Below are 16,440 nucleotides of genomic sequence, written 5' to 3' on the forward strand. Positions count from 1 at the left end.
TGCACAGAGGGGAAAGAGGGAGAGGGAGGGAGGGAGGGAGGGAGAGATAGAGAGGGGGAGAGAAAGAGAGGGATAGAGAGAGAAAGAGAGATGGAGAGAAAGAGAGCAAGAGAGAGAGAGGGAAGGAAGGAAGGAGAAAGAAAGAGAGAAAAGCTTGAGGGAACTCTCCATTTGATAGCATGTAAAGTATGTACAAATACCACAAAGCATTCGCAAACTGCCCTTTTTCTTTTAATCTTGCCTACATGGGAATATTGCAATAACCGTTCAATCTGATCGCAAGCCCAGATTTTCAAAAGGTCAACTTATCTCGCTGACGCACATATGCAAGCCCAGATTGCAGATATGCAAGCCCAAGCGATGGAGGGAGAGAGAAGAAAAAATATGTAATGATAATTCACTGCTCAGACAATGAAATGGAAGAAAAGATGTTATCATTAAATAAAATATATACATATTGGGACAGGTTTTTGCTAGACTCTCTCTGGCAAACGGTAAGAGCTTTTGCTTATCAAATACAATGGGCAAGATTGAAACACACAATTCTGGGCCTGGGTGCCCCCCCCCCACCTCACTATGTTAGTCTGAACCTTGCTCAAATGGAGTTAGATGTCTGTAAGTCCTGTATCTCTCTCTCTCCCTCTCTCTCCCTTTCTTTCTCTCTGTCTTTTCTGTCTTCCTCTCACTTGCTCTCTCTCTCTCTCTCTCTCTCTCTCTCTCTCTCTCTCTCTCTCTCTCTCTCCCTCTCTCGTCTCCTGCTCTACTCTCTCGTCCGCTCTCTCTCTCCTCATCTCTCTCTCTCTCTCTCTCTCATCTCTCTCTCTCCTCTCTCTCTCCTCTCTCTCTCTCTCTCTCTCTCTCTCTCTCTCTCTCTCTCTCTCTCTCTCTCCTCTCTCCTCTCTCTCTCTCTCTCTCTCTCTCTCTCTCTCCTTCCCCGTCTCTAAAGCCTCATCTAAGGTCAAAATCTAAATGTAAAAGGGCTCCACTTTTCTCTGAGAGTAATGAAGGTCTGAGGGGGTGGTGTGGAGAAGGGGGTTGAGTGAGGGTGGTGTGGGCGATTGATGGAGGGTGGAGTGGGCGAGGGGTTTGAGGGAAGGAGGGGGTGGCTGCTTTAAGAGCTGAAGAACTTTCCATTGACCACAGGCTTAGGACAACACCACAAGCCCCCGCCTCGCCTCTCTTGATGGTGAGAGGGAAGGATAGAATGTTTCAGTCGCTCTCTCTCAGGCCCTGTGCTGGTCTAGCTGTATGCCGCTGTGAGTTATGAAGTATAAAACCCTCCAGAACAGGTCTGAGTGGTTCTGACAAATAGGACAAGCTGGCTGCTTTAACCTCTGGGTTTCTGGACCAGGTGATCTGGACCAACCAGGAGGGAACCATGGAACAGCCAGAGAAGAGAGATCGAAAGGAAGGCTATATGACGGCCAAAATGAATGCCAGCGACAGAAAAGAAGAGATGGTGAATAAGACAGCCAATATATAGGAAATGTCAGGGCAAGGCCAGTGAGAAGGGCTTATGTAGGGCCGAAAGGGTAACAGATAAGATTGAGAGAAGAGACAGCAAAATAGAGATGAGGGAAATTATGAGGGAAGAGAAGCCCAGAGAGAATCCAAGGTTGGGCCAGATAGCAGCCGAGGAAGTGACAAATATGGGCCAATTGGGGGCACTGCAATAGTGCCAGGCCGGAGACAATGGAGAGGTAGAAAAAAAACAGATATAATGGCCCGAGCAAAGTCAGAGCGGAGCCACAGAAGGGCGATGGAGGTGTAAGGGGAGGCCAGATGAGAGAACAGCTAGAAGAAGAAAAAGACAGAAGTTGAGAGAAGGTCAGAGACAGAGAGAACCAGAGAGAGTCAGAAAAGGTTGAGAGAAGGACAGTCCATGTCAGAGACAGAGAGAGAACCCGTCAGACAACAGTGGGCCAGAGGAGTACACGATTCTTCCTCCTGTCTCCCTCAACAAAAGAACCAATGGTGAAGTGCAGTCTGGTCCTTGGCATGTGAGCACAAGGTGACCGTGGAATGGGCGAAGAGACTCTTGAGTGGTGACTATTGACCTCTGTTTTGAAAGGATGTGCTGCTCCACAGCCTTTTGAATTATTAAGGTTTGAAAAGGTGAGCAAACCTTAGGAGCAGCACTTATTGTAAAAGCGGAGTGGAATGAAAACAGTAAATGGGGGGAAAGTGAGAACAACAGACATAATATTATATTTAGGGGGTTCATCTGAACCTGGAATAATGTGCTATATTTCCAACGATACTTATGTCAATCCTCTCTTTGTCATCCCCTCCCCCCTTCCCCCTCAAATATTAACTCACGATCCATATCCATCCAGCACTCAGTTTCCCCAGGTCTGTCTGAGTCAGCCCATTCATCTTCCCCCAGAGAGTCAATAGATCCCCAGCTCCCTGGTCATTTACCCTGAAGTCTCTCTGGTCAGAGCCAGTGGTCACTTAGCTGGTGTTTAGTAACAGGATACAGGTTTTCTCTGGGGCCTAGCAGGGCTTTCCCTGCAGCCAGATGAAACAGCAGAGGGCTGTATGAAGCTAAGTAGAGGTGGTGTGTGGCCTGTCATTTTGGTCTAACCCCATGCAGTCGCTCCCCTCAGAGCAAAATATTGATTATGTATTTTAAGGGGGGCATTTAAATAAGTTGATGCTTTTTTTTTTCTTTATAGTAATATAGCTGGTTCCTTTTCTTGTTCTTACTGTATCTATGCAGGGGTAGTGGGGGAAAAAGGGGTCTGCTAAGCTCAGGGAGGGAGAATCCCATGGGGCTCTGGTTAAAAGTAGTGCACTATATAGGGAATGGGGTGCCATTTGGGATATAGCAAGAGTTACCCATCAGGGCAGGTGATAGCGTCACCGATCTCCACCCCCGGGAGTTCCCAGGATAATTGCAGGCTACTACAATAAAAAATTGAATGTGTCTGAGTGAGATTTGAAAAGGAGAACAAAAATAAATAAGACGTTTTCTATTTTAATTGAGATGGATTTACGTTTGCGGAAGGCGTGAGCTGCATGTATTTTAAAGCAGAGGCTGAGACGCTTTCCCCCGTCAATAACACTCTGCCGACCTGGTGGCATACCTAGAAGCATTCCAATTCCTGACCTCAATTTGCGAACTTAATAAAAAGGTCTGAGGAAATGTACCCCTTTAGTGCACTAGGTAATTACAAATGTTTGGATTTTTCCTCGAGGAAGAATGCAATACCTCTGTCACTTGGCTAGCTTACATACTGCAGGCCAATCGACTCCTGCGGAATCCACAGCATTAACCTCTCGGACACATCCTCATCCAGCTGTAAATTAGAGACTAATTAAAATGGGCTCATTATCTTAACACCATCACAGACTTAGACGCACACACATTCGTGCTCATCATCTTAATAGCGCTGTCACGCTGATTTCCTCGGTGTCCACATCACTCAGTATCTATCATGGTCCAAACACACCAACACAGTTGTTAAAAGGGCACAACAACGCCTCTTCCTCCTCAGGAGGCTGAAAAGATTTAGCATGGGCTCGCAGGTACTCAAAATGTTATACAGCTGCACCATTGAGAGTATCTTGAATGGTTGCATCACCACCTGGTATGGCGGCCCTCTATACCAGGCGGTGTCAGAGGAAGGCCCTAAAAATGGTCAAAGAGTCCAGCCACCCAAGTCGTAGACTTTTCTCTCTACTACCGCACGGCAAGCGGTACCGATGCACCAAGTTTGGAACTAATAGGATCCTGAACAGCTTCTACCCCCATAAGACTGCTAAATAGTTAGGTAAATAGTTAACCAAATACAGCTACCAGGGCTATCTGCATTGACACTTTTTGCATAAACGTTTTTGACTCATCAAATACGCTGCTGATAATGTTATTCATCTGTCACTTTCTTCCTAGTTATATGTACATATCTACCTCAATTACTTTGTTGTACCACTGCACATCGACTCGGTACTGGTACCCCTTGGATATAGCCAAGTTATCGTTACTCATTGTGGATCAATTATGACTTTTATTATTATGTGTTTTACTTTCCTATTATTTCACTATTTTCCTTCTCTCTGCATGGTTGCGAAGGACCCGTAAGTAAGCATTTCACTGTTCATCCACACCGGTTGTTTACGAAGCATGTGACAACAAAAAATGAGATTTAATTTAATTTGGAAGACATGGTCAGGAACACATGGCTACAGCTTACACAGAAGAGAGGCAGGGGACAACAAATACAGTGTTATATTTAGTTTGCTGTTTTCTCCTCTTAGCCCAGGGCTATTCAACTGGGGACATGTGAAAACATATACGGCGCATGTTCAGACCCGCTGACCTTTTCCACGTTTTGTTACGTTACAGCCTTATTCTAAAACAGTATAAATAGTTTTTTTTTACTCATCAATCTACACACAATATCCCATAATGACAAAGCAAAAACAGGTTTTTAGATATTTTTGCAAATGTATTAAAAATGTAAAACTGAAATATCATATTTACGTAAGTATTCAGACCTTTTACTCAGTACTTTGTTGAAGCACCTGTGGCAGTGCATACAGCCTTGAGTCTTCTTGGGTATGACTCTACAAGCTTGGCACACCTGTATTTGGGGAGTTTCTCCCATTCTTCTCTGCAGATCCTCTCAAGCTCTGTCAGGTTGGATTGGGAGTGTCGATGCACAGCTTTTTCAGGTCTCTCCAGAGATGTTCGATTGGGTTCAAGTCCGGACTCTGGCTGTGCCACTCAAGGACATTCAGAGACTTGTCCCGAAGCCACTCATGCCTTGTCTTGGCTGTGTGATTAAGTTCTTGTCCTGTTGGAAGGTGAACTTTCGCCCCAGTCTGAGGTCCTGAGCTCTCTGGAGCAGGTTTTCATCAAGGATCTCTCTGTACTTTGCTCCATTCATCTTTCCCTCGATCCTGACTAGTCTCCCAGTGCCTGTTGCTGAAAAACATTCTCACAGCATGATGCTGCCACCACCATGCTTCACCATAGGAATGGTGCCAGGTTTCCTCCAGACGTGACGATTGGTATTCAGGCCAAAGAGTTCAACCTTGGTTTCATCAGACCAGAGAATCTTATTTCTCATGGTCTGAGAGTTTTTTAAGAACCTTTTGGCAAACTCCAAGCAGGCTGTCATGTGCTTTTTACTGAGGAGTGGCTTCAGTCTGGCCACTCTTTCCTCCTACGACGGCCGACAGTCCGGAACCTCCTGCGACGGCCCACGGTACGGAACCTCCTATGACAGTCCGGAACCTCCTACGACGGTCCACAGGCCGGAGCCCTCCTCTGCGCCAGTGCCCAGTCCAGGCACAGTGTCCAGTCCAGCTCCAAGGCCGGAGCCTTCTGCTGCGCCGGTGCCCAGTCCAGGCACAGCGTCCAGTCCAGCTCCAAGGCCAGAACCTTCCTCTGCGCCAGTGCCTAGTCCAGGCACGGCGTCCAGGCACGCTCCATGGCAGGAGCCTTCCTCTGCGTCGATGTCCAGTCCAGGCACGGCGTCCAGTCCCGCTCCAAGGCTGGAGCCTTCCTCTGCGCCGGTGCCCAGTCCAGGCATGGCGGCCAACTCAGCTCCATGGCTGGAGCCTTCCCCTGCGCCGATGCCCAGTCCAGGCACGACGTCCAGTCCTGCTCCATGGCCGGAGTCTTCTTCTGCACCGGTGCTCAGTCCAGATACGGCGTCCAGTCCCGCTCCATGGCAGGAGCCTTCATCGGCACCGATGTCCAGGCCAGGGCTGGTGTCCAGTCCCGCTCCATGGCAGGAACCTTCCTTGACACCGAGGTCCAGTCCAGGCACAGTGTTCAGCCCGGGTCCATGGCTGGATCCGCGGGATGAGCAGGTTCTTCGGCCTGCACCAGAGCCACCACCGATGCTGGCAGATCCGCGAGCTGAGTGGGTACTTCGCCCCGCACCGGAGCCGCCACAGACACTAATCACCCCCCACCCCCCCATCCCCATTTGGTTTCAGGTTTTACAGCCAGAGTCCGCACATTTGGGGGGGGGGTACTGTCACGCCCTGACCATAGAGAGCCATTGTTTCTCTATGGTGTAGTAGGTCAGGGCGTGACTAGGGGGTGATCTAGTATATCTATGTCTATGTTGTGTTCTAGTTTCTTTTTCTATTTCTATGTTGGGGTTTTTGTATGATTCCCAATTAGAGGCAGCTGGTAATCGTTGTCTCTAATTGGGGATCATATTTAAGTAGTTATTTTTCCCACCTGTGTTTGTGGGATCTTGTTTTTGTGTAGTTGCCTGTGAGCACTCCAGACGTCACGTTTCGTTCATTCTTTATTGTTTTTTGTGTGAGTTTCATTGATTAAACATGTGGAACTCTACGTATGCTGCGCCTTGGTCCAGTTATTACGACGATCGTGACAGCCACTCACAGAACAGAAGTAGATCAACCGCCAAATGCATTTCCATCGCCCTCACCTCGATTTGTATTATATATAACCATCAAAAAAATATAGATATTTTTTAAATCCTGTTTATCTTATTTTCCATAATTAGCTATTATTATTTGTAGTAATGTAGGCAATTTATGCAAATAATTTTACCTCTCACCAGTCTTGCATTACCAAAATTACATTATTGCAAGCAATTATTATATTAGCAAACAATTATTGTGAATCATCCTATATTGTCCCCAACATCTTTTACTACCTCGCAACAGTTGTGGGATACACACATATACCCACACACTCATACACACTGAACCCTTTCCCCCACACAACCATAGGCTCACATTCTCAACAGCTGCACCATCCCAGAGCCCAACTCAAGAAAGGTCTTGATTTACGAATGCATAAACAGCTGCAGCTGTATGAGAAGGCCGGCAAGACTCTGCAAAAAAAAAATGGGCCGAAATGGAGAGATTTTATTAACCATTGACACGTCCTAGATGATGGAGGTCAAATGTACACCTTTTCCCTGAAACACCTCCACCACATGGTCCCCCGTTTTGACCATATTCCCATGCATCTCCATGCAGTCAGACTTTTGATTTTGTGCCACCAGGGCCACAATAATATACCCCCTCTCTGAATGTCCCAGTGTGACCCCCCTCCCCATGGGTTACTGCAGCTAGTGTTGCCAGCACTGCCACTGCCTGGGTGGGGGCACCCCACCGGAATCCCCACCGGCTAGGTACAAGGTCGTCAAGGTTCTCATTAGCAGCTTTGAGAATTTCCTTGTATATTATGCTCTCCCTTTAGGGGGCTTTGGCTTTGCAGGACCAACCCTGCCAAGCAGGCTCAGAATCTTGAGGGGACAGCGCTGCTCTAGGTCTCTGACCGCATTTTGAAGAGGATTAGTTGTATGGTGTATAATCCACTGCAATGCTGCTCTACTCACATCACAGGTGTCTCTATCTAGTCACTGGTAAATACCTCTGGACGATAGCTCACTCTTTCTCATAGCTATAGGGATGTGTCTCAAATGGCACTCAATTTCCTATGTATTTCACTATGCATTTAACCAGGACCCATTAAGCTCTGGTCAAAAGTAGTGCACTAGATGGGGAATAGGGTGTGTGTGTGTGTCTGTGTGTGTGTGTGTGTGTGTGCGTGCGTGCGTGCATGTGTGTGCGCATGACTATGTGTGTATAATAGAAAGGGACAGACAGAAATATGACTTTGAAAGAGAGCAATAGGATGAGAGAGAGAGAGAGAAAAAACCTTGACGGGAGGAAAGAAGACCCGTCCTAGAAGATCTAAAGTCCTACTTTTTGGGCGCTTGCCATCAGCCTATGGCAAAATGGCCCCCATGAGTAAAGAGAGAGAAAGAGAGAGAGAATGAAAGGAAATGGACATTGTGTATGTATTTTCTGCAAGACAGGTTTGTGCCTATCAAGGCCATCTGGTTCTAATGGAACATCAATTGATGTGAACAGGAACAGAGACCAATTTGTTTTCTCACCGGGGGGCTGGAGGGAGGGAGGGAGGCTGGTTGGTGAAAACCCCTCCTCTCTTCTCCCTCTTTCCATCTCTCTTTCTCACACACAGACAAACACACGGGAAGAAATAGACATGCGCACAAACACACACACCGAAAGAGATACACGTGTACACAAAGACACGCGCAGACAAACACTGCTCTGTCTTCCTCCTTCAGAGGAAATAGGCTCCGCATTGGCACTGCTAGGCGACCATGTCACGTCACTGGAAAGGCCCAAGGCTATCTCTCTCTGTGCTTGTGTGTGTTTAGCAAGAAGGAAGAATCGTCCCATTGTGTCTCATTGATAAGGTTAATTTACAGTATATACTTAATGACTTTACCCATTGGCAGCGTTATCAGAAACCACAGCATTGATTTTCACTACGCTACGCAGACAACACACAACTTTACATTTCTGTGTCACGAGGATTTTAGCTCCGCAGATAAATTATTGGACTGTATTAGTGATGATAAATACTTGGATAGCTCACAACTTCCTCCAGTTAAATCAAGACAAGACCAAGGTACTTATTGTTGGAGCCAAAGCACAGCGAGAGAATCTAGCCGCACGTTTTAATTCACGGGCAATAAAGATAAAACACCAGGTAAAAAAACCTAGGTGATTTTTTAGATTCTGAACTCAATTACGTATCACACATTAGGAAAGTGACCAAAGTAGCTTTTTACCACCTGAGGGACATTGCCACGGTGCTGCCGTTTCTCTCTCAGGCTAATACAGAGAGGCTCACCGATGATTTTATTACAAGCAGGCTTGACTATTGTAATGCTCACCTGTCTGCTCTATCCAGGAAAGCCCGTGTTGCAACATACAGAATGCTGCAACTGACCAAGACCAGACGGAGAGAACACATTACACCGGTTTTAAGGTCTCTGCACTGACTGCCTGTGAGTTTTAGAATTTATTTTAAGAATCTTCAATTGGTTTTTAAATCAATTCACGATTGTGCACCCCAATACATTTCAGACATGCTTTTAAGTTATGTACCCAGTAGGTCTCTCAGGTCCTCTGGCACTGGCCTTTTAACTATCCCAAAGCCTAGGACCAAGAGGCATTGAGAGGCAGCCTTTAGTCATTATGCCCCCAGCCTCTGGAATAGCCTGCCAGAGAACCAGAGGGGGGCCAAAACTGTGGACATATTTAAAAGAGATCTTAAAACACAACTTTTTAGCTTTGCTTTTCCTTAGGGTACTTTTTAGTTGTTCAGTTTTTTGCCATTCTTTAGTTTTTTATCTTAAGTTTGTTGTGTAGTAAATATTTCAGCTTTTCTTTTCATCGTTTTTTGTTTTGTTTTTTTCCTGTAAAAAGCATTATTGCGATGCATTCCATGTCTGAAATGTGCTGTATAAATAATTCTGTCTGTGTGTGTGTGTGTGTGTGCCCGTAGTGAGGACATAGTGATGGTGTAGTAATGGGCAGAAGAACCCCTGACATCCCTGCCCTCAATCAGTGTGTGTGTGTGTGTGTGTGTGTGTGTGTGTGTGTGTGTGTGTGTGTCTGTGTGTGTCTGTGTGTGTCTGTGTGTGTCTGTGTGTGTCTGTGTGTGTCTGTGTGTGTCTGTGTATTGGCTGGGGGGGGGGTGGCTGGCATTATAGAGGGGGGTTGAGTAGAGGGAAGGGAGAGGAGAGTCCAAACAGCCAGATTGGGCCAGCTGGCAGGCTCAGTCCTTTGTACAGCCCAGCATCTCATAATGTCTGCTCAGTTTACAAATAAACATGGCAGGCCGAGAATTGAGCCACTATTAAAGGGATGGGTCAGTCACTGTGATTGGTGCTGCATTTACTGCATTTTATCAGACTGCCTCTGATTGGTGGAATTTACCCACGCTAACCCTAGCTTTATATCCACATCCTGGTTCAACCCTAACCCTAACCCTAACCCTAGCCTCAACCCTGACCCTACCCCTAACTCTAAACCTAGATTCATGTCCACATCCTGGTTCAACTCTAACCCTCAACCCTAACCCTAGCTTAATGTCCACATCCTGGTTCAACCCTAACCCTTGCTTAATGTCCACATCCTGGTTCAAGCCTAACCCTACCCCTAACTCTAACCCTAGAGTCATGTCCACATCCTGGTTCAACCCTAACTCTACCCCTAACTCTAACCCTTTACTCATGTCCACATCCTGGTTCAACCCTAACTCTAACCCTAGGTTAATGTCCACATCCTGGTTCAACCCTAACACACAGAGCTATACTGTTTCAATGGTGTTTTTGGCTGATTCCATCTCTGATTCTGTCCCTGTGGCTCAGTTGGTAGAGCATTGCACTTTCAACGCCAGGGTTGTGGGTTCGATTCCCACAGGGGACCATTGTGAAAGAAGTATGAACCTTTATGAACTCACTACTGTAAGTTGCTAAATGACGTAAATGTAAACACCATCACCTTTTGAATCCCTAATTTTTTAAGATAAATAATAGCTGCCTTGTTGCATAAATCCCTCTCTCCCGCCCTTCCACCACCCCTCCTTCCCTCCCTCCCCCCCTCCCTTCTGGCCCTGGGAGCTACTTTGTCTTAATTACCTCAGGAGGAGCGGTTGGCCCCTGAAGCAATCATCTTTGTTTGTTAAAACAGCCGTTATCTGCCTCAGTAAGGTCCATAAATAAAACATGGCCAGATTACAATGCCATGTTCCTGAGGACTACAGGACCCCAGTTTGCAGCTACTGATCACAACACAACCAACAACAACATCCTCCCTGAACACAGCGCAGCAGAACACAGTACTGGCCCGAACACAGAGAGAACAGAGAGGACAGGAGAGGGGGAGAGGAGACCCACTCTCTGTCCTTCGACCTACCTCTTTTGTACATTTTTGGCCCTCCCTCTCGCTGCTTTCTATTTTGCCCTTCTAACTCCCTTCTTCTCTGCCCCCCACCCCTCTCTATCCCCCTGATTCAGAGGGGTTGGGTTAAACGCAGAAGACACGTTTCGGTTGAATGCATTCAGTTGTGCAACTGACTAGGTATCCCCTTTCCCTTTCCCCTTCCATCTCACCTCTTCTGTGACCCCTCTCTCCCTCCCTTATATCTCACATCTCCTTTGTGTTGGTGGGACCTGTCGTGGCTGAGTGATCTAGCGTGTGCAGATTATAAATTCCCATATATGTAAATAACCTCTTCCTCTGCTTCAAGGTGGGACGTCAGTCCACTGTCATTTGTTTATTTTATTACTACCGACGGGGAAGCCGCCGCCTGCCGCACAGCCTATAGTGAGGGAAGGATGGAGGGAGAGGGTAAAGGGGAGGGGAGAACGGGTGGCATGGAGGGTTGGGGAGTCGGGGGTGGAAGGCAGAGGGGGGCGAGGTAAAGGATAGGCGCCATCGGCAGAAAGGGAGTGAGATAGAGAAAGGAGTGGGTAAGAAAAGGGTACCAAAGAGAGGGACGGAGGGAAAGAAGGAGAAAGAGAGGGGGACGATGGTGTCAGAGTAAGAAAAGGGGGTGGGCAATAAATAAGGAGTGTTCTATAGGAAGTCGAGTCACTATAGAGTTGCCATGGCTGTTGCGTTCTATGTCTCTGTAGTAGTAACCAGCAGGAGTCCATCCAGGCATATGCTGGACATATGGACCCTGCTCCAGCCTGCTACTGTGTATGCATCTGCTACAGGACAGCCAGCATGGCTAATACAGGGGCCAGATACAGTCTAGGCTGCGGCCTAGACTGCATCTGCTGCATACAGATACATAGCCTGCGTCCCAAATGGCACCCTATTCCCTGCATAGTGTACTGCTCTTGACCAGAGCCCTATGGCCCCTGGTCAAAAGTAGTGCACTATAAGGGAATATGGTGTGTTTTGGGACACTAGACCAAACTCACTTCACACTAACTATTTGCTCTGCATTAGATAGGTTTACCTTCACACAGTAAAAAAAATAGCGTATGGTTACCTAATATTGTAGTTATGACATTATTAAATATAGTTATTACATTTTAATAACTTAAGACAGGGATTTTCAAACTGTAAAAAAAAAAAAGACAATGTTTTTATGAATATTGCTAGTAAGAACAGAATAAACTCATTTTAACATCCATACCTGCAGTAGAAAAGAGGAGATTATCTTCTTTCTTATGATGTCAACTATCTTTTTTTAACTCATAAAGCAAATGACACTCACTGGAGCTAATGCCACTTACTGGAGTATCTGTCATAGGCTTTTGAAAAGCACCCGTTAGCAGTCAATATGAGACATAATGCTTAAGGCCCCGCGGCCACTAGGGAGCCCAAGACTCAAAAAATAAATCATGTTTTCCTATTGTTATGTCAGTCACTGACAGTCACTCAATTAGCCCATGTTGGCTAACATGTTTTAGATAGCTGGATAGACTTACTTACCTAGCAATCTAAACCTTGTAGTAATCATGGCTGAATTAGCTTACTGACCGGTCACACAGGGCACGTGCCCAGGGGCTCTGACCTCCAGGGGGGCCCCATTGATTTTGTTAGTCCCTCTGACTCAGATATCATATGAACATGGCGTAAGTCATGGCAAAATGTGTAGAATTGCAGTAAATTAGTTTTTAAAAAATCACAATTTACTTTCTCCTTACTATTATACATTGTTTTGCTGATGGGGGTCCGTCACTAGGTCGCTGGTTTGCCCTGGCAGGGGGTCCCTGTGGAAGAAAGTTGGCGAGTTAAGACATGAAAATAAATAGCAGATGGTTATGAGAGGAGTTGCATTTGAAATGGACACAGAGTGGTTATACAATTATTTGTCAAATGTACAAACACAAATTCAAGAGGCTAAAGAGCTTAAATTACAGCACATTTGTTGTCAAATTGACCGTAGCCTCTTTTTGAAAGTGTAAACAAAGAGCAAAGGCAATCATAAAGGGAGGAAGTGAGCGAGGGCGATGGGAATCCAAAACCAGGTCATTTGTCTACACTCTTCGAAAAAAGGGTTCAAAAAGGGTTCTTCCGCTGTCCCCATAGGGTAACCCTTTTTGGTTCCAGGTAGAACCCTTTTTGGTTCTAGGTAGAACCCTTTGGTTCCATATAGAACTATCTGTGAAAAGGGTTGTACATGGAACCCAAAGGGGTTCTTTCTACCTGGAAACAAAAAGAGACTAAAAAGAGCCGAAGAACCCTTTAAGGTTCTAGATAGCGCCATTTTTCTGAGTGTAATGATATACTGTAATAAAATGAAGTATAAGAGAAAAGAGAAGACTAAAGCGAATCCACAGGAAGCTGGGAGATTATGACGCTGATACTGTCTCAATGGTTCAACTCTCTCTCTCTCTCTTTCTCTCTCTCTCTCTCTCTCTCTCTCTCTCTCTCTCTCTCACTCTCGGCCTATAATCTCCATTTTACTCTAACCTCCTCTCTATTTAAAAAGAGAATCGCCTTCAGTGGTCAGATTCTGATCCAATCTGCTGACTTTAATGTAAGCAGATTCACAATCAGAAAATGGAGGAGGAGGAGGAATCCAATCAAACGGAGGGGAGGGGAGGGGAGAGGAGGGAGGCGCAGGGGGGAGGATGTGGGGGGAGAGAGGAGGCGCCACCATCTAGGTCAGTTTGGAGAATGACTGCTACAGGCGATAAGATTAGAGCAGGGAGAGAACGGAGAGCGATGCTACGCCTTTCACTGTGAGACGCAGTCAGAGACGCACAACTAAATCACCCAACTCTGAATAGAACGCTGCTGAACACTTTCGCCTCTCCGCTTCTGTCTTTTCTCTTACAGACATGCTAATGCTTATTCTTATCCCACCTTCCTCCTCCCTCCCTTTCGGCACGTCTTTTGCTTTTTTTCTTTTCGTTTTTTACTACATGACGCCAAAAACAGAGTAGGAGGGGAGGGGGAGGGGGGAATGGGGGGGGGCATATATTTGCATCAACACAACACTGGGTGATTTAGAATGAACAAAACTTTATTTTCCTCTTCCCCTCCCTCGTCCCTTCATCTCTTCTCTTAGCTTCCCAATTCGCCTCCCCCTTCTCTTCTACCCCCCCCACCCCCCACCCCCCCACGCCACCTCCTCCACCACCACCACCGCCCCAACACTTTCCTCCTTCCTCTTTCCCCATTGCTAAAGCTTAACTTCATTGTCTCAAACCTTCTTTCTTTCATCTTAAGACAAAGATTTATGTAAATCTTTGGGCCCGGCGTTAATGCGAGGCGCCGTGTGAGAAATAGCATCCCTAAATCGCCGTATTGTTGTTGGAAATGACAAGGCTGCCTGCTAATCCCACAATGCGATCATCCAAATGTGTCATAATGCTGTGTGTAGGCAGGCGAATCTGAATATGAAAAAGACGCGGCGCGCCGGCACGCACCTCTCCTCTGCTGCATGCGCCTAGCTCCCTTCATTCCTTTACTTCTACGCAGACATACTTTCTCTTCTTTTCACTAAAAGATCCCCCCCCTTGTTTGTCACTTAGCTAAGAGAAAGAAGAAACAGGATGTGGTATAAATGTGAAATTTCACCGACTTAAACTGTGCTTGTAGTTTGGTTGCAGCGGGAATCGTGTTGGACGTTGGTTTTCCTCTCTTTTGCCTTGTTTGGGAAAATGAAGGAGTGTGTCTCTGTAATTGGCTGTGTCCCAAATGGCACCCTCTTCCCTCTACAGCGCTTAACTTTTGACCAGGTTCTTTTGGCCAGACACACAATTGTCTCAATGGGTGTAATTACAAGAGGAGATCAATTGATCTGCTTCTTTGTTTTCCGATGTGTCTTTATTTCTAAACAATCGGATGATGCTTTTTGTAATACAATGACACAGGTACAATGCAACGTTTCAGCACAGCTGACTCACGATTTCAAACGTTTCAACATTTGACATTGAGTCATTTCCTTGTGCCTACTATACCCCGATCTGTGTTTATAATGCGTTATTTATTGGACATTGTGAGAGGTGGGTAGGTCGAGTGAACTCAGAATGGGTTGCGTTCAATAGTCACATCTGATCAGCCCCCAACGCAACGGGTCAAATGGCAACGATAATGCACTCCGCATTTCAGGAATTCTCTCAATAAAACGTTGATTAGTCTTGTCGTCATTTGACATGCTTCTGAAACTGTCAGAGAGAGCGCGAGAGAGGGAGAGAGAGACAGAGGCACGCACGCACACAGACACACAGACACACACACACACACACATACACACACACACACACACAGAAGGAAGAGTGAGTGATACCACTACTGCTTATGGAAATACCCATGAAACAGGCATGCCAATCAATTGGACAAGGACAAGAGTGGTGAATTATAATGTTAATAATTACCACAGAAGTCTGGGGACTCCTCTGATTTGCCATGACACCCTCATTCAAACGCGCTCCACAGAGACAAACTTGTCCTTTTACCATAATTAACTACAGCCCCAATCTCCCTCCTTTGTTTCTTTCTTCCTTCACCCTCTCCCCCTTATCCCTGGCCTTCCCTCTAGGTGTCTGACACCGACACCATCTCCCACACCTCCTTTTCTCCGTCTGCTCAATCCATCGCTCTGTCCCTCCTTTCTTTCTCTCTGTCTCCTCCCCTCATTCTAGTGCCACCAGAGCAGTCCCCCTGTGGGAGGTTTTGTCAGAGAGAATAGCTGTGTTGCTCTTGAAGCCTTAAGACCTTACTGTACCTGTCAACACTGTGACTTTACGTTGACGACCTACCGGGGCTTTAGTCATTTGAAGTTGCCTTCTAATGAGTGGAGGAGAGAGGGAGAGAGAGAGAGAGAGAGAGAGAGAGAGAGAGAGAGAGAGAGAGAGAGAGAGAGAGAGAGAGAGAGAGAGAAGGGGGAGGCCTGCCCACCATGACAGGCAGGCAGAGAGGAGAGGAGGAAAGCAGAAATAATTCCTCTATACCTTCTCCATAACCCAGGGATGTGTGTGTGTGTGTGCGTGCGCGTGCGCGCGTGTGTGTGTTGGCTGTTTTAATTCCCACAGTCGTTTTCGGTAATGAAAATAACCAGGCAGGTTACTATGAGGGAGATGTTGCTGCTCTGTACTAAGAGACATCCACATCCCACATTTATATCGGGATGTCTATAGTTTAACCCAAGCACACAATACTTCTTCAGGAAAACGACCCTTTCTAGTTTGACAGTTTTGTCTGGTCTGTGTTTATTGAGCCGCGAACCAGAGTGCCTCAGTCAGTCCACTCTACTGCTAGGATATGTCTGTCTGAAGGGATGGGATACGTCCAGACAACTCTTCTGTCCTGTTGGTGTCAGTGTGCCTGTCTGCTTCTATATTTAGTACGGTAAGTAATACTCTTTACCATTTTAGAGAGGAACAACTTTTAAATCAACATTTTACTTAGAAGTAATTATTGTCTTTCTTTCTCCATTGCACTTCCTGTCTCGCATTCCTTCAACCCCCCCCCCCCCTCTCTCTCTCTCTCTCTCGCCACCAGTGATAATCCCTCCTGTAGGAGACGTCAAAGTGCGGGCCTGTCAGGGATTGGTTTAATTAGCCTTTTGCCTTGAAACTGATGCCAAATCACAACCAGTCGCCCCAACCCAACGCAGTCAGTCCAACGCAGTCAGCTCTCCCTACA

At 46.4% G+C, this 16,440-nt stretch overlaps 1 long non-coding RNA gene and 1 other non-coding gene across 2 annotated transcripts in view; one reads left to right on the forward strand and one right to left on the reverse strand.

Moving 5' to 3' along the window:
* Positions 1 to 15,379, reverse strand: part of LOC115172321 (uncharacterized) — a 65,918-nt gene extending 50,539 nt beyond the window's left edge. Inside the window, exons 1-2 of the long non-coding RNA XR_003871422.1 lie at positions 15,171 to 15,379; positions 12,489 to 12,554 (exon numbers count right to left, since the gene is read on the reverse strand). This is a non-coding gene — a long non-coding RNA (uncharacterized LOC115172321). The remainder of the gene's footprint in view (positions 1 to 12,488; positions 12,555 to 15,170) is intronic.
* Positions 10,179 to 10,251, forward strand: trnae-uuc (transfer RNA glutamic acid (anticodon UUC)). Its single transcript has one exon. It is a non-coding gene; the product is annotated as a tRNA-Glu (tRNA).
* Positions 15,380 to 16,440: the final 1,061 nt, after the last annotated feature.

The sequence above is a fragment of the Salmo trutta genome, chromosome 33 (assembly GCF_901001165.1).
Source record: "Salmo trutta chromosome 33, fSalTru1.1, whole genome shotgun sequence".
Lineage (NCBI taxonomy): Eukaryota > Metazoa > Chordata > Actinopteri > Salmoniformes > Salmonidae > Salmo > Salmo trutta.